At 42.1% G+C, this 21,734-nt stretch overlaps 1 protein-coding gene across 6 annotated transcripts in view; it reads right to left on the bottom strand.

The window, feature by feature from the left end:
• Positions 1-21,734, bottom strand: part of ELMO1 (engulfment and cell motility 1) — a 330,457-nt gene that overhangs the window by 107,125 nt on the left and 201,598 nt on the right. The window contains exon 1 of one of the 6 annotated variants that reach the window (XM_081165142.1): positions 22-133. The exons of the other annotated variants lie outside the window; for them this stretch is intronic. The gene's annotated coding sequence lies outside the window, so the exon portion shown is untranslated. Of the gene's footprint in view, positions 1-21; positions 134-21,734 lie in introns of those variants that run through there. 6 annotated transcript variants of the gene reach the window in all.

Here is a 21,734-nt window from a genome sequence, read left to right as displayed (position 1 = left end):
CCTCCCGTCTGATCCACTCACACTGTCTTTGGAGATCAACCTCTTTTACATGACACGGCTGACCTTCATATTGACCCAACTGCCTAGCAAGCCAGCAACTGGCGTTGTCATGGTTTCACTCAACTCACAGTAATGATTGTGACAGCAGCCAAAGCCCAACCAATCCCTGCCAGCTCATCTGCATGCTTGGTTTAGTAAAGTCAGAAGGAGACATGCAGAAAAAGGACACTGGTTAAATCGACCAGGTTGTTGTGCCCAATCTGTACAAGTTATACTTTGCCATTATTACCCATATGGCAAATACTGGCTGGCTAAGTCAGACTAATGGTCCATCTCGCATAGCGTGGCTGCCCACCCCGATCTGGCAGGAGCTCTCAGCTGCATCAGGCAGGTGTCTTTCCCAGCCTGACACCTGGTGATGCCAGAAATTGAATCTAGGATTCTTGCATGCAAACAGCTGCTCTACCAGTGAGCCCTTAGCCCCTCTACATGTATTGTGCACGCATAGTTAGTCATGGGGAATGGCCATCTGGATTCAGGCATGGCACAGTATCCAGAACTCAAATCCACAGCAAATCTTGAACCGAGGAAATCATTCTCCTTGTGGTTCCAGTTACAGATAGGTAGCCGTGTTGGTCTGCCATAGTCAAAATAAAAAAATTCCTTCCAGTAGCACCTTAAAGACCAACTAAGTTAGTTCTTGGTATGAGCTTTCGTGTGCATGCATGTATGAGCTTTCGTGTGCATGCATGTGCATGTGTATCTGAAGAAGTGTGCATGCACACAAAAGCTCATACCAAGAACTAACTTAGTTGGTCTTTAAGGTTCTACTGGAAGGAATTTTTTTATTCTCCTTGTGGGTCACCAAGCACAACACCCAAGTGTTATTTTTTTAAAAAAAAAAAGGTTTGGAGCTGAATTAGTAAATAGGTCCAGACTGAGGCTATCCTCTCCCCAAGTGTCCAAGGTATTTGTAGCATATTTTGTCAAAGCATACGCGGGTGGCGCTGTGGTCTAAACCACTGACCCTCTTGGACTTGCCGATCAGAAGGTCGGCGGTTTGAATCCCCGCGACGGGGTGAGCTCCTGTTGCTCGGTCCCAGCTCCTGGCAACCTAGCAGTTTGAAAGCACGCAGTGCAAGTAGATAAATAGGTACCGCTCCGGCGGGAAGGTAAACGGCGTTTCCGTGCGCTGCTCTGGTTTTCGTGTTCCGTTGCACCAGATGTGGCTTAGTCATGCTGGCCACATGACCCGGAAAAACTGCGGACAAACACCAGCTCCCTCGGTCAGTAAAGCAAGATGAGCACTGCAACCCCAGAGTCGTATGCGACTGGACTTAACTGTCAGGGGTCCTTTACCTGTACTTTTTTTTTTTTTGGTCAAAACATAATCTTCAATCATACACCTCTTTGAAGGAGTTTGCCAAAATAATAGTACAGTGGTACCTCGGGTTACATAGGCTTCAGGTTACATACACACTTCAGGTTACAGACTCCGCTAACCCAGAAATAGTACCTCGGGTTAAGAACTTTGCTTCAGGATGAGAACAGAAATCGGCTTCTGGCAGCAGGAGGCCTCCGTTAGCTAAAGTGGTGCTTCAGGTTAAGAACAGTTTCAGGTTAAGAACGGACCTCCGGAACGAATTAAGTACTTAACCCGAGATACCACTGTAATATGAAAAAGCAAGGTCAAAGTCTGCAAAGGCTCATAGTGATGAGGCTCAGCCTCTCTTTCCACCTGAATTAATCACTGGTAGGGGAGGAAAACCTCTGAAACCCTTCTGTTTCCACACAATGTAGGGTGCAAGCAAATCTAGAGCAGGCCTGCAGAGAGCCAGTGTGGTGTAGTGGTTAAGAGAGCCAGTGTGGTGTAGTGGTTAAGAGAGCCAGTGTGGTGTAGTGGTTAAGAGCGGTAGACTCGTAATCTGGTGAACCGGGTTCGATTCCCCGCTCCTCCACATGCAGCTGCTGGGTGACCTTGGGCCAGTCACACTTCTCTGAAGTCTCTCAGCCCCACTCACCTCACAGAGTGTTTGTTGTGGGGAAGGAAGGGAAAGGAGATTGTTGGCCGCTTTGAGACTCCTTAAGGGGAGTGAAAGGCGGGATATCAAATCCAAACTCTTCTTCTTCTTCTACTTCTGCAACTGCTTGTGACCTCCCCAAGCCAAATGCTTGGAAGCAAATGGTCAAATGCTGTTCGGTTCTGTTATCTCATTTCCATATTGTTACTGGCAGGAAACTGAGTTTGCCTACCGCACTCTGAACACTTGAGGCCCATGGCTGGTTGTGTACAAAGCCATAGGGAAGCAATTCAGGTGGGATCTACATTAGTTTGCCCTCAGGTGATAAAATGTTAAAAGTCCCCACAAAAATCTGATACTAGTAGCATCTCTATCTAAAAACGCCATCCAAGTCAAAATATAGATTAAGATTGCAAGGGTACAGAAATGGTAGGCTGGCCCTATCTAACACAATCCCTCCTCATTTCTTGCCTTCTTTATTCATCCCCTTTAAGTCTTCACATAAGATGCACGTTAAAAAATGATTGTCAAAAACAGCCAAGACCATTCTTTCAAATACCCAGCAGAAACGACAGTAATCAACAAGAATGATTTTGCAAGTGAGCAGTAGCGAGAAGACTGGAAGCAGGAAAAACAAAGGAGCAGATGGAGAAGGTGGCAAACCAAACCAAGAAGGAGACAGTTCTAAGGCGCATATGCTGCCTTGAATTATTCAAGGTTATGATCTAAAAGGGAATTTATTACAAACGAGTATTGCCAGGTGCCAAAAATTCACCTGAAGTTAGCTGGGATCTTATTACCCTGCAGTATTTAACTGATATCACTTACTGCAAACCTCATTCATGGAGATGGAATGGGTATGAGGCAAAGAACAGGAGATGATTTTGCCATGTAAAATTGTCCTGCTGGCAGCTCCATGCGCTATTTGTTATTGTCACAGATCTTATGCCTGGTGTCTTAAAAGCCTCTTTTGAGTTGCTATGTGCATGCCAATTTTACAGCAGCTTCAGTCCTGAAAGAGCAATTGGGTGTCTTCCCAAATACCTGAGGAATACTTGAAGAGTGAAACTTACTTGAAGACCAACATTTTGCTACTCAAGAGAGATACTTGCTTAGACATCAGTAAACAGGATGTAAAGCTCATGTCAACAAAAAGTTACATATCAGGCCTCAGATTAGGCCTGCACAATTCTTTATCTGCTAAACAAAAAATGAAGTCTATCAACCCAATGCCACCAGCTTGTTAGGGCCTTGATAAATCAGCTGTTTTTGCTAATGCCTGTGATGACCAAAACAGAAGGGTGGTTAAAAATCTAGCAGGCAACATTGTATGACTATTGGGCTATGTGTGGCTTGGAAGGTCAAAAGCCTTTCCATTGGGACCTATGCATATTGAGCCTAATTGGGTAAGTCCGAACTTTGAACACTTTGATTTTGTGGAACAGAGACTACCTGGAGGCTTGTATGAAAATTTGACCACCTCACAAGCAAACAATGGAGGGACTCAGGTGTGGGCTGGACTTGTACAATCTTGTTCTTTAACTACATATTTACCTGAGCAAAGTACTATGTGAAACGATGTTGAAAAGTCATAGATGGTCCAAAAACAAGTCTACAGTTTGCTCAGGCACTAAGTCATTATTGTGCTGGAACATCTGCAGTAATTCTGCAGCCCAGCTCATCAGCTTCCAAAATAGATGCCTGAGGAAAGGGTTGCCTAAGATTGCCCAGGGGACTCATTAAATCAATATGTCCTTAAGGCACTCGGCTATCAACCGGAGCCTAGCTGTTACTATAAACCTGTTCTTGCCTAGGAGACTCCTAAGAGAGGGTTAGCTGTACAAAATCTCTTGCCCAAGGGCAAATTCCTTGAGAACGCAACTGAACTTCATTTTCGATGATATATCCACACTGCACATGAACTGGCAGAATTGACTGAACCACCTCTGGATATAATCTAAACAATTATTTCCTTGACAAGGAAATGAGAAGTGTGTGCATGTGTAGGCATAATTAAAAGCCCACATGGCAAATGATACTGAGTTTGGCTTGGGGAAATCCACCACACGTTTAATTCTAAAAATCTGACAACCTAGTTATGTTATTAAGGATGACTCTCCAAGCTGCATTCATGAGGAAACTGTGAATCTCAATGCAGAAAATTCCTCTGATATTGTGAGATGTTTCAGAAGTACATATAGGTCTATCACATATATTATATTATCAGTACAATGGCAGGAAGCTGGTTCTAGCTAGATTCCAAGTGTTCTTGCCATCCTCTTTTGCTAAATTGTAAAAAGGTTCTTAATGTTGTATATATTCTGCTTCACATTATTGTCAACTGGAAAAAAGATTAAATGCAGAATAGGCTGAGCATTGCAGGTTTCATAACACGTTGAGAGCCTGATAACTGCCCTTGAGCAGAAACATGAAAATTCTGATATATTCATTCTGTACAAATTGTGTTATCTAAAATAAGCCTCCCGCTTTGCTAATATAAGGATTACTTTATGTTGGTCATATTGCATAAGATCTACAGGTGTAATGCTAGAAAAGAACTGGCCTGGATTCCATTTGCTGCTTCTTTGTCTCTTGATGCCTTTGTGTCACTGGATATATTTTGCTTCCTCCAGTACTATCGTGACTGAACCAATATCATAAGTCCCAAAAATGGACATGGGGCACAATGATGGACCCTATAGACCTTATGAATGTCCCAGTGCTTTTGTTTCCACTCCATCATACAGTGTTTTCTGCCATCCCATAATGTCAAGGAATATGGCATCTTCAAAATGAGAGTTGAGATTCTCAAGGTTAACTAAATTCCACAGGAGAGACCAGATTCCATGCTTTTAAGGAAAGCCTAACAGCAGACAAAATATACACCTATTAATATATACGTTTATTAAATAGTTCCTTATAAATTCAATCAACTAAAAAGCACAGGAGAAAACTGCTCTTTGAAAATTACTATTGTTTCCTACAAAGAGTATTTAATCTGCCATTAACGGTAATCACAAAGAAGAACAGTTGGGAAATACAAATATGATCAAATGACTTATAACCTAACCCTCCATACTGTTTGCCTGCAATCCTGTGATCTTCCCGATCACAGAGTGGGAAACTTGATGATCTTCAGATGTTGCTGGACTACAACTCCCATCCTCCTTGACGACTGGTCATGCTGGCTGCGGATGATGGGAGTTGGAGTCCAGGTTTCCTCACCTCTGCTCTAGACCAACATAGAATTTAGAATGCTTAGCACACTAAAGTTTACACCTTCAACAAAGTCTGCAAACAATTAGTTAAGCATTGGAGAATAAATTATTTTAACTCATCACATCAAATTAACCAAAGAGGCAAAGGCTGAAGTGCCAAAGCAGCTTTTAAATTACAGATTCCTTAAGGACATTCTCAGTGCATGAACATCTTCGCTGATGCCTTTGTTGAGCTTCACACATTTAGAGTTGTATACCTCTTTCTGCCACTAATTAGTACAATTCAGATGAAATCAATGTCACACTTACAAAAGAATCATATTAGCTAGATTGCCATATTGCTTTTACTTGCTAACTCAGAATACCACAGTAACAAACCTCCCTACCCCTCAAATATCCTAATCAAAGAATCTGAGCCATTGAATTAACACATGATACATGCAATTCAGTTTAGGGCCCTTCAATGCTACAAGGGAGCTTTGTAGATTAGGAGGATAATCCTTCGGGTTTTGGATTTTGGTGAAGACAATACCTTTTCTGAAAGTTTCAGCTTTGTTTGAAACTTCAAAGCATATATAAAAACTTGCTCCCAGATCCTGGTTTCTATTGTTTTGGAGACATGGATTGCACTTCCAAACAATTAGCAAAACAGAGTTTTGTGCTACATGTCTGCTTCTGCTTTTTGACTTTTCAGCACTCACATGCAGAGGGTCTAGCTAGCAATGGTCATACAATCACGGATATCATCTGCATTAAACAACGGCTAGTACAAATCATAGCTGGCAAATCTATTTCAAACCATGTTTTCTGATTCTGGTTTGTTGACCAATTTCAAACTATAGCTGGTCAATTTGAACTGTTTGCCAAACCTTCATAATATGAACATATGCAACCATTAACTCTGATTACTACTAGAGCTGAGCTGAAAGAGGGAGGTAGTTTTCATTAACATTTTCAGACACTGAAAATGTGCAGGTGCGGCTAATTTCTCAGTCAGGAGGCAATCAATAAGAAAGAACTATCTGTGCTGACTTCATCACAGTGATGGAGACTTATTACACCATAAGAGCTGGAGTGTGCTCCACTGTAATAGTATTGTTTCCTGCACTAAGGATATCTTAAGTCAAAACTGTATTCCTTGAAGGATCCTATTGCCGTTCCTGTTCTGAATGTTTAATGTAGTGGGAATCGACAACAATTTTAAAACAACATAGATGGAACCAGTTGTGCTAGCTCAGTGCTGAAGTGAAGCAGCAGATGAAAGTTACATCTTCAATCACTGATAAAAGAAAATAGAATTAACAGTCTTCAATAAGTATCTGATCTTTATTTTCCTAATAGATGACGCAACTCAGGATAGCTAGTCTGGAAAAAATTAATAATGTATCAATGCAACTGGCCGTAACTACATATTTTTCACTACCCTGGTATTTAAGAAAGGTTCCTTTCCAAGATACGTGTGTAGCAGGTAATGATACTGTCTGTTGTTTCACTTAATAAATGGCACCGTTCAATGGTTTTGGTGAATGACCAAAGAACTTCAGCCTACTGCAAATGTGACTGTGATATATGTTTCACAGTGAATGCAGTGTCCTTTTGGCATAGAAACATTGCCACAAGACAAATTGTGGAAAATGATTGGTTTGGTAACAAAAATCAACTGTTATCAGAGCTATTCATTTGTTTCCTCTCCAACTTCACTTTGCTCTCCATACAGTAATCAAGGAAATCGTACCTAGTTTAAAGATTTAAATATATTGGAAGGCTATATAGTGCTTTTTAAGACGAAGCGTCCCAGCTGAACATTGCAAAGGCCTCATCAGTATTCCAAGAAACTCGCAACTGCCCTGCAATGCAACTACTGTACATTGTGACAGAAAGCACTTCCTTTTAAATGCCCTCATTCATCATTCATGAATGAAGAAGGATGGGTCATACTAGAAGGGCAAATAACTGGAATTCAGAACAGCTAAGTTCTGTTGCTGCCTAAAACAAAACAAAAAAATCATATTACAGATATCCTGTGTTGTTAACTTTTACGACACCCCCCCTTTTTTTTTTTGGCCAGTATGCCATTTTTCTCGATTGCATAAAGATGGTTATTTCTGCTTCAGAAGACTTTACAGTAAAACAGAAATATTTGTAATGGGAAAACAAATCCCTTTACATGTTTCCCGTATTTACCTGCCATGCCGAACTGGCATTGGTCAACAGTTTGTCTTTGCAAGAAGGAAACACCTCTCTGGATTCAAAATGTTTTAACCTCACTGATGTGCATTATACCCAGACACTTGCACACATGTAAAGAAGCACACATGGTGTATGCTGTTATCCTTTGCTACGAAAACTCCCCCTCTTCTTTCTGTGTCTGCCTTGGGTTTCCCTCTCTTGATGATATATTTTCCGTTATGAGACTTGTTCAATAGTTTGTCATGGGACTTGCCCTATCTTCAAGCAGAGTGAAGCCCCACCTCAGACTGCCCATGCTGCTGGTTGGGCACAACACTGAGGTTTCAAAGACACAGATGTGGCTGCCATGCGGCCTGCCCAGTATTGCCTAAGGGAGCTACTGTCCTTGAGATGTACTATCCCATTGCCTGGATTGAAGAAAGATGCCAGTGCCTGTGAAAGATTGGGAGGACCACCCAGTCCTTCATCTCACACAACAAAACGTCTTGGGCTGGATCTGGTTAGCAGCAGCAGTATCATAGACTAGAATTATTATTAGTTCAGACCTGCCATAAAAGTTGAAAAAGTCTTCATGCGACAACGGCCGCGAGAGTTCTGGTAGCACAAGGATGGAAGACTGAAGAAACCCCAACTAAAGAATCATGGCAAGAAAAATTGATGGACTATGCAGAACTGGCAAAACTGACGTATAAGCTATGGGACAAAGATAACTGTGACTTTAAGGATGAATGGGAACCCTTTACAAAGTATCTGAAGACACAACAAAGTGAACTGGACTCCTTGGCAGGTTTTGAATAAACATTCACAAACTTTTTATTGATAATAATCAGCTAAATAGTTTGAGGATCTATACAACTTTGTAACATGCAGAAAACAGAATTCTTAGAGAAATCAAAGACTGGAACTGAGGGAAGTCGGGGGGTGGGGTGGGGGTGGGTGGGTTTTGTGTGGGAGGGGGAAGGGAGGAAAAATGGGGGGGGGAAACAAGGTTCATATGTTTTTGGATAATATGTCTTGTTATAATTTTGAATCTTTTTTTAAAGAATTATATTTAGTTCAAGTGGGTTTTCACTTTATATGAAAAACCCCTCTTTTCAGGAAGTTTGGCAAATTTCATTCATTCATGTCAAATATTTGGATGGTGACGGCTTACATTCAAGAACATGCTGGCTTCAATATCGTGCATCATTATCTAAATGATGTCAGATTCAAAGGTGGGGAAACTTCCCAAACGTATCAAAGCCAATAACTAAATAACCCATAATTACAGAGTTACTTGATTTCATTTTTGCATTAGGAGAACAGCTGCTGAAGACAAATATTTGCATAGCAAAATAATTATGGAGAACAAACGAATTTTAACTATTCCCGTGACTTGAGAGCAACAGCAACGTACACCAATATATTTTTGGAGACTAATCTTTTTGTTTTATTGTGGAAAGATTCACGTATAATGGGAATGTGTAAGCTACAGTCAAAGTGATGGATCGCCATCGTTTGTACCAAGAGGATTCTAGCCTTTAAAAAGCCTATTAACTGATCCCTGCTTCGTATGAGTCACTACAGAACATTCCATTAGGATGTAGTTTTCTGGGCATGATTTTTGTGTTGCTGATGAATCATTCATCAGTGAGTCAGTCTTCACTACAGAAAAGAAAGGTGTGTGCTTTCTTCTCTAACAGAAGATTACACCCAAACTAAGGATGAGGGAGGCTATTCTGCTCTCCCATATGTTTAAACACAGACCTACACCAACTACATAAGTAGGAGTCTGGTTTTAAGAGCAAAAGGGATGTGTGGCCGTGGAGTACAAAACTCTATCTCCAGCTGCCTATCCGACCCCTAGACACTTGTGGGTATGTGGCTGCTTCTTTCCTTCTTCCCAGTACAACTTGCTCTAAAGACTTTCTTTTCCTGTCCCTCAAACACACACCCCACCACCATGGCACCTTCTGTCTGCCCAGGCCCAAGATTACTCTTAGATGCGCCGTCAACACATTTTATCACGTTCATGCCTCTATTATTAAGCTTGGAAGGAAGCTTAGCCTATACTTTTCCACTTGGCCTCCAACCTTCCATTCAATGCTTCAAATAATCAAAACCCTACCCCTTATTAATTTCTAGGGGAACCCCCAAATCTATAACAGTATGTCCTTTTGTCTGTCCTCAGTTTCCCAACATTCAGCTTGATTAGGTAACCCTGGCTTCTACTATTATATGTGTAATGGGTATGGGGTTGCTTGTGCGTAAGTTGCCGCCTCTCCAGGCTTTGTTGCCTTGTTAAACCTTTCTGTCTGGACAGCCCTTCACTTCGTGGCTGCCTCAGTCGCTAGCAGAATCCGTCAGTGGGCGTTTCTTAAACCTCTTCCAACATAAAAGTTGTTTGACTCCCAGTCTCCTCCTACTCTCTCTGTGTGGAAGTCTTCTGCGCAGGGAGGGCGTGGGTAGCGGAGGACCCGTGCTCTCCCCGCTGGTGTCCGGTGAAGAGTCCTGGAGCCCTCTCGCTGATTCCCCCATCTGCCCCCCTTTATCCCTGGTGTAACGCTGATTTGCTTCCCCCTCTGCTGAACTGCCTCTCTCCCTGCTTGGCCTTCTCCAGCATCATTTGAGAGCCTTCCCTCCGCCTCTAGCTCCGATGTCAGTTCCCTGACAATATGTAAGGAAGAAAAACTTCTCCTTAGCCACTTGCTGCACAACATGCATAATTTTATACACCTCGCATGCATTCCAACTCCCCATTTTTCTAAAAACAAAAGGCCCCAAATCTTGCAACATTTCCCCATAGGCCAGTTGTTTCGTCTTCCTGATCATTTTGGAAGCCCTTTTCTGAACCTTTTCCAGCTCTGCAATATTCTTTCTCGTCTACAGCAACCAGAACTGTCTGCACAGTATTAAAAGCAAACCACCACAGCCCCAAGATCTCTGTCCTGGTCAGTCATTGCCACTGCTTTTGTTCAAATTGCGTCCTATTTCTTTTTGCTTCTTCCGCTTCAGCATGCACAAAATCCTCAAAGGAAAGGAAAAGAGCTTGCAAAGAGAACATAATCTGCTTCCCCAAAGGCAACTATTCCAGTACTGCGATGCCCCTCATTTAAACCTTTCCTTTGAAAAGAAATTATCTGCTCAGGAGCCAGAATTAGCTCAGCTACAAAGGGTTTGTATTTCCCTTCAATTATTTAGCCTTATAAACAAGAGCTCTGGACTACACTTTGTCAGGACAGACGTAAGAATATTGCCAGGAAACCATTTCATAGAATGAAAACACCCTGTGCACAATTTTAATGGCACTCAATTGTGCCTTAGTTTCTCTGGTTAGTTCCCAGTAGGCATCAGAGGGACAGGTGAGGCACTGAATCCATCTCTAGTGGCCTGGATGGCACAAATGGCCACTTGGCTTTTTCCCTCTGATAGCTGCCTTACGGCTCACCCACACACATCTTCATCTGCACTTTTCAGTCACAGGTGTGTGCTTTCCTGGTCCGTGTCTGGGTGCTTTACGAGGAGAAGGAGGAAGAAGAATAAGAATCATAGAATCATAGAATCACAGAGTTGGAAGAGACCACAAGGGCCATCGAGTCCAACCCCCTGCCAAGCAGGAAACACCATCAGAGCACTCCTGACATATGGTTGTCAAGCCTCTGCTTAAAGACCTCCAAAGTAGGAGACTCCACCACACTCCTTGGCAGCAAATTCCACTGTCGAACAGCTCTTACTGTCAGGAAGTTCTTCCTAATGTTTAGGTGGAATCTTCTTTCTTCTAGTTTGGATCCATTGCTCCGTGTCCACTTCCCTGGAGCAGCAGAAAACAACCTTTCTCCCTCCTCTATGTGACATCCTTTTATATATTTGAACATGGCTATCATATCACCCCTTAACCTCCTCTTCTCCAGGCTAAACATGCCCAGCTCCCTTAGCCGTTCCTCATAAGGCATCGTTTCCAGGCCTTTGACCTTTTTGGTTGCCCTCCTCTGGACACGTTCCAGTTTGTCAGTGTCCTTCTTGAACTGTGGTGCCCAGAACTGGACACAGTACTCCAGGTGAGGTCTGACCAGAGCAGAATACAGTGGCACTATTACTTCCCTTGATCTAGATGCTATACTCCTATTGATGAGGCCCAGAATTGCATTGGCTTTTTTAGCTGCCGCGTCACACTGTTGGCTCATGTCAAGTTTGTGGTCAACCAAGACTCCTAGATCCTTTTCACATGTACTGCTCTCAAGCCAGAAGAAGAAGAAGAAGAAGAAGAAGAAGAAGAAGAAGAAGAAGAAGAAGAAGCAGCAGCAGCAGCAGCAGCAGCAGCAGAAGCAGCAGCAGCAGCTCTTAAATGGTCTCAGCAATCCATGGAAAACCCTAATTGCCATTTGTTCCGATTCAGCACTAAAGAGCGGCTTTTCCTGGGGAAAGTGGTGAAGCAAAAATCAAAGGGCTCAGACATGGACTGGGAAAGCGTGGACCTGTGCCTAGAAAATGTGGGGCAAAATATAAGTGTGGATGAGCCCTTAATCGTGGCCATTCCCAGCAGATCCTTATACACCTTATATCTGTATTTGCTTGCTTTCCTCTCCCCTTTCCCTTCTTCTTTTATGGATGTATCTATTAATTTGTAATGTCATTCTGGCACAGATCCATCTGCTTCGTTGCTTCTACTTATTAATAAATCAATGTACTCAGGTACACTGAAGTTTTTGGCACAGTGGCAGCGAGGCCCATGTCGTGCCACACACTGCTTTTATTGCAAATGCAAGCAAATTCTTTCATCCATGACCTGCTCCCAACTATTCAAGCAGTCTTAAAAAGAGGTCAGCAAGCCAACAGAAACCAGGAACCTAAATAAAGCTTGTAGATCAACACTGTCACCCTGAATGAGGCCAAGTTCAGAGCAGGGAACGGGTTAAACAAACCCGGGAGCACTTCCAGCAAAAAGTAGTAACTGCTTCCTGAAACTTGATTTAAATGCTACTGTCTCTATGTTTTGGTGCCTGAAAACGGCTTTAGCAACTGGGTGTTTGCAGTGCATAAGGACAGTCCTAGTTACATGCAGAATTCAAAGTACAGTGAAAGCCCTAAGAGGATATAAAGTGCTGACACACACCACTAGGATCAGTACGGGAATTTCAAACATCACATCTGGCACCATGCAAAAAATGTTGGGGGGGGGATTCCTCATAGGTCCTGCACTATTTAAATCAATCCCAATTCTGTTACCTGCATGTCACCGGCAGGCTGTTCACAATTTTGAAGTCAACACTTTCTCTGCATAACACAAACAAACACAAGGAAACCACTTAAAGGTTATTTGCATGCACATATGTAAACTTGGATTATCATCATCATCGTTATTAATTACTTATCACCATCGCCATTTGGTTAAGGTGCAGGAGTTTGGGGTCAAAAGGAAGCGAGTGAACAAAACGCAGAAAGAAGATCTGGGAAAAGTTCTGCGACCTTGATTGCACTTACACAAGGTCTTGAGAAAGAAAAAATACAAGCGCTAATGGGGGTAATTTGTCAATACGTAGCCATCAGCTTGAGGTTCGTGGAGACCTCATTTATCAAGAGGAAAACTTTGCCAAGAGGATTGCAGGGGAAAAAAATATATATTCTACATTAAAACACTATTACACCCAGGTGATTTCAGCCTTTAGATGTGTATGTCAAGTTAATCTTTTTAGACATTTTCCTGAAAGGAGGATTTCCTCTTTTGGAGAATGGAAAATGCTTGACCTCTCATCCATCATATATGATCACCCCCCAATGTCAGAAGTTGTGGAATCTGGGTGAGACATTTCCTTCCTTCAGACCACAACCAGGCAGCATTCTGCCCTAAGGGCTATGTAAAGACTGGGATCCAGAGACTGGGGTGTTCTTGGCTCTTGGGTTCGCCTTTCTTTCCATGCCACTCAAAAATCTGCTCCGGGGGGTTAGGAGACCCTTCTGGAATAGTGTAGGCGGTGGCATGGGAAACATCAACATCACCTCCATTTGCAAAAACCTCCATGGGATCATCAAAGTCCCTCCTCTGGAAGAAGAGCTCCTCTCATTAACAGGAGGACACATTTGGATCCAAATCTGATGGACTCTTACTATTTCCCAGTAAATGCATAGGTAAAAGGTAAAGGTACCCCTGCCCGTACAGGCCAGTCTTGCCAGACTCTAGGGTTGGGCGCCCATCTCACTCTAGAGGCCGGGAGCCAGCGCTGCCTGCAGACACTTCCGGGTCACGTGGCCAGCGTGACGAAGCTGCTCTGGCGAACCGGCACCAGAGCAGCACACGGAAACGCCGTTTACCTTCCCGCTATTAAGCGGTACCTATTTATCTACTTGCACGTAAAGGTGCTTTCGAACTGCTAGGTGGGCAGGAGCTGGGACCGAACGACGGGAGCTCACCCCGCCACAGGGATTCGAACCGCCGACCATGCGATCGGCAAGTCCTAGGCGCTGAGATTTTACCCACAGCGCCACCCGCGTGGGTGTATTAATTGTATTAATGCATAGCTTAATACAAATACAAGTATAAATATCACAAAATGAAAACCATAAGTTAGTATTTCACAACTGTTAAACTATTCGGTCACAAATACTGAAAAGAAAGACTCTGCCACCAATGTTATGGCTCACAAAACTTGTTTAAGGCAGGAGCGGCTAACCTTTTTGGTCCTCAGGCTACATTTGCCGATGGCCATCTGTCAAAGGCAGGCATAGGAACTCGGCCCTCCAGATGTTTTGGGACTACAACTCCCATCATCCCTAGCTAACAGGGCCAGTGGTCAGGGATGATGGGAATTGTAGTCTCAAAACATCTGGAGGGCTGAGTTTGCCTATGCCTGGTCAAAGGGCTATATGCCAGCATTGGTCATGGCCAAAATATAAGTGGCTGGGGATGCTGCTACATCTTTACTCTCTTACACAGCATACAACCTTTCAGCGTGTGTGCATGCGCACACACACACTCTCTCTCCTGGCTGTGCTACCTGGGCTCCCCCTTACAAATGGACCCCACAATTCTGCCTTTTCCATTCACTTATTGCTTCATAACTGCAAGCAATGGTTAAAAATATTCTCCTTGAATACTGCAAGTGCCTCCCCAACCGTTCCCACACGGGTTTTACATTCATGAGCTATTATAATATCTAGCCTGGCACTCAGTGCAGGTGTTGTGAGCGAAGTGGAAGGGAAACTGAGATCACGCAAAGCTTAGGAATAAACAGTGCTCCATGCTGTTAGGGGGCTGAATTTCACATATTGATTAGAAGCAACCTGCCAAATCTTTAACTACAAACCTCTGGTGCATTTTCTGTTTTCAGAGCAAACAATGTTATATAATTGTACAGCTTCTTGTCTGGAGAAGACAATTATGTAAACCAAGTAGTATGGGTATTAAATCCTTTTTTACTTTCATCCCTTCTGCTTTTTTCTTAAATGTCATTCCCGTAATTTAACACTAAGCAGCATGCTGCAATTTAAGATAAAAATTGTCAAGACTAAACTGGTTAAATATGTATTCCACTGAAAATACAGTAAAGGTTCTGCATATTTCAGGTCTGTCCTGATTTAGTAACTCCAGGCATGCTTTTAATAGATCAACAAGAGACTCCCTGCATGCCTGTTGTTCCTTCAGACATAATAAGATGCTTCCACCAAATTTAAGAGCAAGCAGCGAGCTGGTAATCCCAGAAGAAATAATTGGGGGAAATAACGTGCAAAACCAAACAGGAAGAAATATATTTAGCACTATGAAACTCTGATCTCTGCTTTTGTATAATTCAGAGGCTTCAACTGCATTAACATAGAGATATTACTGAACAACAGGCAAGATTTCTTTCTGCCACTTCAGTGAGTTATTAAAATAATACCCAGCGATGGATTCTAGAGGTTTTGTAACATTCAAACCTAAATTAGAATGTTCTCAAGGTCCTGGCATATTAACTGACAAAGCCAAAGTTCCCTGGTTCAGAGACAGGAGGGATTTGACTTAATACTAGCCAGAAACTAAGCTCCGAAGATACGAGCTTGCCTGGCCCCCAATGAGACTTCACAATTGATGAAGCCAGCAGCACTGCTTCCTCGTCTCAACCCTGACACCTCTTTGGGGCTTAGTTTCTGGTTTGCACCAAGTCACAGTTCCCCGTCATGTCTCAAATGGGAAACTCCGGCCTAATGTCAGAAAATAAACTGAACTGCCAGATCAAAATGATCAGACAACAGCAAAGGTTGCTAGGTTTATTGAGGGTGCAATGAGATAAAGGGCCCCTATCTGAACGATAATCTTGGTCATCTGATTGTCCTTTTTACCCATTGTTGTCTTTTTAATTGTATATATTGCTTGTTTTATGTTGCTATGGCCGTTGGCTAATGCGAATAAAGTTTATCTAAACTGAACCGGGTCTATGTAAGAAAGAGAGAGAACAAACAAAAATAGCCAACATGGAAGTCTCCCATTAATGGCTAAGGTGCATAATATGGAAGAGGCAACAAGGTGGTGGCTTTCCAAATCATATTTGCCATGCACTGCAGTTGGTGATCCTGATGTCCCACATTCTACTAGGCTGCCTTTAAATGTAACCAGGGACAGCTATGCCACAGAAACACTTGACTCAGCTATACAGCTGCAAAGAAAACGTTTTACGTTAGTTGTAAAGTGCAATATACAAATGTGACATTAGATGGCGACAGTGAGCTATGGCAAATTCAATATATTTTTCAAAATTTTTTTTTTTAAAAAAAGCATTTTCATAGCATGTTTTTTTAAATATGTGTATAGATTCAACCACTGTCCTCCATGCCAGAAGTCAACTCAAAAGAGCTGGTCAGTTTTGAGATTGCTTGTTTACAACTGGCCTTTTCTTGCTAACACTGGGAGGCTGGAAGTTTCCCCACAGTGCTCTTCCCCCTCCTGCGTAACTTTAGACTGTGCGCTCCTTGAAAACAGATATCTGCAACTAACTTTAACCTGCAAAATGCTATACATATAAATAATTTCAAGAATTTCTCAGTAGCATTAGGTCTTTCAGACCTGTCACTCCTAAGTTGGCAAATCTGACAGTCACTAAAGAAGAACTAGAGATAACAGTGAAACAAAGTGTATGGTCAAAACCTGACATTACAGGAGTGGCCTGGCATTTGCTCTGCATCTCTTCCTGACATTGCAAAACATAAAAGTGTAAAATACATGACATTGTTCACTGTGTTGTGAGTTTCCTTGGTTTACCTCATTGGCAGCCACTTGTAGGGGTGAGGAAACTTTCGATGTAATGGTTATGGGAAACTGCAGTCAAATATAACTAGTAAATTTAATGTATGAAGGGGTTAAGACCACAGAAACTGTATTCCTGGACTCAGCTAAGTCACACCCCTCACCTGGAAGGAAGTTAAGTTTCCTCCTTTGCTCCCTATCTTTCACCATATGAACTCACCAAGATAGGATGTGCCTGAACTCATTTCCTGCAAGCAAGTTCAGGCCACATGCTAAGAGCTATTCACTATATTTTGTATCACAAGATTTCTGCCTGTGTTTACTTCCTGCTGCACAGAATAATGCATGAATGCAACCTTTGGAGTTAGTAAGTAAAGCATTTAAAATATGTGTGGCCTGGTCATTGCAAATGATGTAGAGAGGAGAAGCTGTAAGTGGACTAAAATGTGATATTTTAAAGGTCTAACAGCCTATTATTCCCATGTTGCATTGTGCTGCATGATTTTCTGATTTTAAACACTGCTGGGGGTTCTCTCTTGCTAGAATGTTTAGCCCTGTGTTTTGGGTCTGGGATCTTAGCCCCGTGCTTCAGATCTTTTATTAATTACCCACATGGGAGACCTATATCTATTTTCTGCGGCTATTCCCCAATTGTATTGCACTCTAAACAATGATGATAACAATTCCAAAATCTTAAGCAGCACAGATTCTCCTTTTCCTACAGGGTGATATAGCCCCATATATATTTTTTACAGATGCAGTTTACTAGATGAGGGGGACTATTTAATCCTTTCTGCCTTGAAAGAGGAAGTATCCTGGGTTAGGAGAGCTATTTAGTCTTCTCTGGTATAGGTGATACATGGAGTTACTACCTCATTAATAGGACGGAGTTCATAGCTCAAGCTGGGAGGGATAAAAACAGATTTGTCCTATAAACTTGCTTTACTCTGAAAGAACCTGGCATCAGGAAAATAACAGTTCATTTGGGGGAGCGGCAGGGATTGTTCCTCTAGTCCCCTGTTGCAGAGTATGTGATTTAGCATTCCAGCTCTGACTTTTTCACATGACTGATTTCTGTAACAGCACAGGTTAATCAAATTTGTACTTCTCCTATCAAAAGCCTCTTCCCCTTTCCTTTCCATCAATCTGGAATACCTTCTCAAATCCACTTTGATTCCTCGCAAAGCTATGATGGTGTGCAGAAATCAACGCCCCAAGCCAACAGCCTAGCCACGATTTCAAAACAAAATAGGCTTGCAAGCCTCTTTGTAAGTCATTTTGCAGAAAAGCTGGGAGAGAGAAAATACAGCCGAGGGAAGGGTATCAGTATTTTTCTATGAAAAATCAATAGAGCTTTCAGCACAGGATTAAGCTTCTCATCCTTCTCTAAATTTCCTTCATCAATGATAACGCATGTGGAATGTTACTCTTCAAATGACTGAAGCTGCTTGAAACATTTCCACATATTTTAGAAGCAGCTTTCCTGAATGACAGGATTACTGAACATTTCACCAGTCAAGATGAAATGATATACTTATCCGTTCATACTGTCACAAAAGTGTTGCCTTAGCTCTAGAATTTCAATTTGGTACAACTCAGCTACTTTTATTCCAAAAGAATCAACTCCATCAGTTTTTAATAAACTCCTCTCTTAAGAATTCTTCCTAAAGATCTAGAAACCTATATGTCTTAAGGCTGAGATGTATAAACGCTGCAGCCGCAATAATCCCCTCTGCTGCTGCTGTGCCTTCACGTCCTTCTGGCACTTTCCCCACGGCACAATGGGGGAACTCTGCCCAACTTTTTTGAGCCCCCTCAAAGCACTGATGATGTTCTACAACTGCATGCTACTCTTAACACCCCCCCTGTCAATTATATGCTTTCTTTAGTCATTTGACAATTGGTAAATCTGATTTATAAAAGGGAAAAGACGGAATGAATGGATAACACATGAGAGTTGTTACTGAGTGTCTTTCAGACAAGAAACAAATTAGGTGGTTAACAAATGGTTCCAAAAATTAGTATCAAACTTCTGGAATTGCATTGAAGAACTATGCCTTTTGGAAAGAACACATGAAATAAATAAATAAATAAATATAATAATAATAATAATAATAATAATAATAATAATAATAATAATAACAACAACAACAACGCCCATCTGATTGGGTTGCCCCAGCCACTCTGGGTGGCTTCCAACAAATGTAAACATTGAACACAGTAAAACAGTGAACATTAAAAACTTCCCCAAACAGGGCTGACTTTAGATGTCTTCTAAAAGTCAGAAAGTTATTTCCTTGACATCTGATGGGAGGGCGTTCCACAGGTTGGGAGCCACTACTAAGAAGGCCCTCTGCCTGGTTCCCTGTAACCTCACTTATCACAGTGAGGGAACCACCAGAAGGCCCTCAGAGGTGGACCTCAGTGTCTGGGCTGAACAATGGGGGTGAAGAAGCTCCTTCAGGTAGACAGGGCCGAGGCTGTTTAGGGCTTTAAATGTCAGCACCAAACCTTCATACTGTGCTTGGAACCGTACTGGGGCCAGTGTAGATCCTTTAAGACTTGTGTGAAACGGTCCTGTCAGCCACTCCCAGTCACCAGTCTAGCTGCCACATTAGTTGTAGTTTCCAAGTCACCTTCATAGAGCACATCGCAGTAGTCCAGGCAGGAGACAACCAGAGCACTCTGGCAAGACAGAGTGCAGGCAGGTAGGGTCTCAGCCAGTGTACCAGGTGAAGCTGGTAGACAGCTGCCCTGGACACAGAATTGACCTGCACATCCATGGACAGCTGTAAGTCCAAAATGCCTCCCAGGCTATGCACCTGGTCCATTATGGGCCAGTAAATTCTATTCTACTGTGTATAAATAGCATTCCTATCTCAGTGCAATCTGACAAGTCACATAGACAGCCAGGAACCCTCAGCTGCGGTTGGTGGGTGATGAAATGCAGTGTAGTGTCAGAAACACCATCATAAAAAGGTAAAGGGACCCCTGACCATTAGGTCCAGTCGTGACTGACTCTGGGGTTGTGGCGCTCATCTCGCTTTATTGGCCGAGGGAGCCGGCGTACAGCTTCCGGGTCACGTGGCCAGCATGACTAAGCCGCTTCTGGCGAACCAGAGCAGCGCATGGAAAAGCCATTTACCTTCCCGCCGGAGTGGTACCTATTTATCTACTTGCACTTTGACGTGCTTTCGAACTGCTAGGTTGGCAGGAGCAGGGACCAAACAACAGGAGCTCACCCCGTCGTGGGGATTCAAACCGCCGACCTTCTGATCGGCAAGTCCTAGGCTCTGTGGTTTAACCCACAGCACCACCCGCGTCCCAGTTGATCTAATGTATCTGACAGATATAAAGGCCATAATCCAGAGCAACTTTTTCCATTTTATTTATTTTCTCACATTTATATCCTGACATTCTTCCATCATGGAACCCTAGGTAGCCTCTCTGTGTCTTTTGGGAGGTCACCATTCTAGGCACTGACCACACCCAGTCCTGCTTAGCTGTAGCAAGATGGTGGTCTTATAAAGCTTTCAGACCATACCATGATGCTATCTGAAGCTTAGGCATGCCCAGAATGATTTCTTAAAGAGTATCTTCATTGAACATCAGCATCCCAGAGTGCTTTTGGAAGTCCTTAGACTTTCAAAAGAAGTTTGCCATATGGCAATGTCTGTATGCTTGTATAAGAGAAGCACATGCCCCAGTTTGAATAGTTAAACTCCATATATGGGGTAATATTAGGCCTAGTATTAATGTATTTTAGTTTACAGAAATGTGGCCTTATGCGTAATATATATACTTTTATTTTTGATACATGTATTATTATTTTTTTTATGTGGACCACAGGTATAAAATTTACAGCATGTAATGCCCTAAGAGAGAATATTATGAAAATGACTTATAGATGGTACATGACCCCAGTCAAGCTTGCAAAAATCTATCATTTGCCCAATAATAAATGTTGGAAATGTAAAGAAACTGAAGGTACATTCTTTCACCTTTGGTGGACGTGCCCAAAGATTAAGGCTTTCTGGGAGATGATCTATAATGAAATGAAAAAGGTATTTAAATATACCTTCCTGAAGAAACCAGAGGCCTTTCTCTTGGGCATAGTCGGCCAATTGGTGCCAAAGAAGGACAGAACTTTTTTATGTATGCAACAACAGCAGCAAGAATATTGATTGCAAAGTATTGGAAGACACAAGATTTACCCACACTGGAAGAATGGCAGATGAAGGTGATGGACTACATGGAACTGGCAGAAATGACTGGCAGAATCCGAGACCAGGGAGAAGAAGTGGTGGAAGAAGAGTGGAAGAAATTTAAAGACTATTTGCAGAAATACTGTAAAATTAATGAATGTTAAAGGGATGTTGGATTGAAAATAAGCGGTATTGGTAAAAAGATTACAGTGGTACCTCGCAAGACGAATGCCTCGCAAGACAAAAAACTCGCTAGACGAAAGGTTTTTCCGTTTTCGATTTGCCTCGCAAGACGAATTTCCCTATGGGCTTGTTTCACAAGACGAAAACGTCTCGCGACTTTGTTTCCTTTGTCTAAAAACAAAGACATGTTTTGTTTATAAAGTTAATTTATTTTCACTTCAATTTTTGAACTGCTCTTTACAGTATGTGTGACTTTAAAGAGCAGTTAATAAACTGTTGTTGTACCAAATTTGACTTTGTTTGGACTTTTTTTGACCATAGGAACGCATTAATTGATTTTCAATGCATTCCTATGGGATTTCGTGATTCGCAAGACGAAAAATTCGCTAGACGACAAAACTTGCGGAACGAATTAATTTCGTCTTGCGGGGCACCACTGTAATAAGAATATGTAAATACGGATTGACAATGGTTGGAAATATATAGTTATAAATAGGTTAAGATATTAAGTAAAGATAAATGATAGAGGGTAAGGATTTGCTGAATTAAATATTTGAACTGGAATACAAAAAAGGGGTGTGTGAGGAGGTCAGGAAACAAGTAACTGAAATATAAGACATGAAAATATTGATTCTTCCCCCCCCTCACTTTCTTTTTACTTTTTATGTATTTTGTCCTTGTATTTTTGTATCTTTTTATTATTATTACTGTTATTCTGTTCTAT

Source organism: Podarcis bocagei (assembly GCF_964188305.1).
Source record: "Podarcis bocagei genome assembly, chromosome: 12".
Lineage (NCBI taxonomy): Eukaryota > Metazoa > Chordata > Lepidosauria > Squamata > Lacertidae > Podarcis > Podarcis bocagei.
This window is presented reverse-complemented; position numbering and strand designations above follow the sequence as displayed.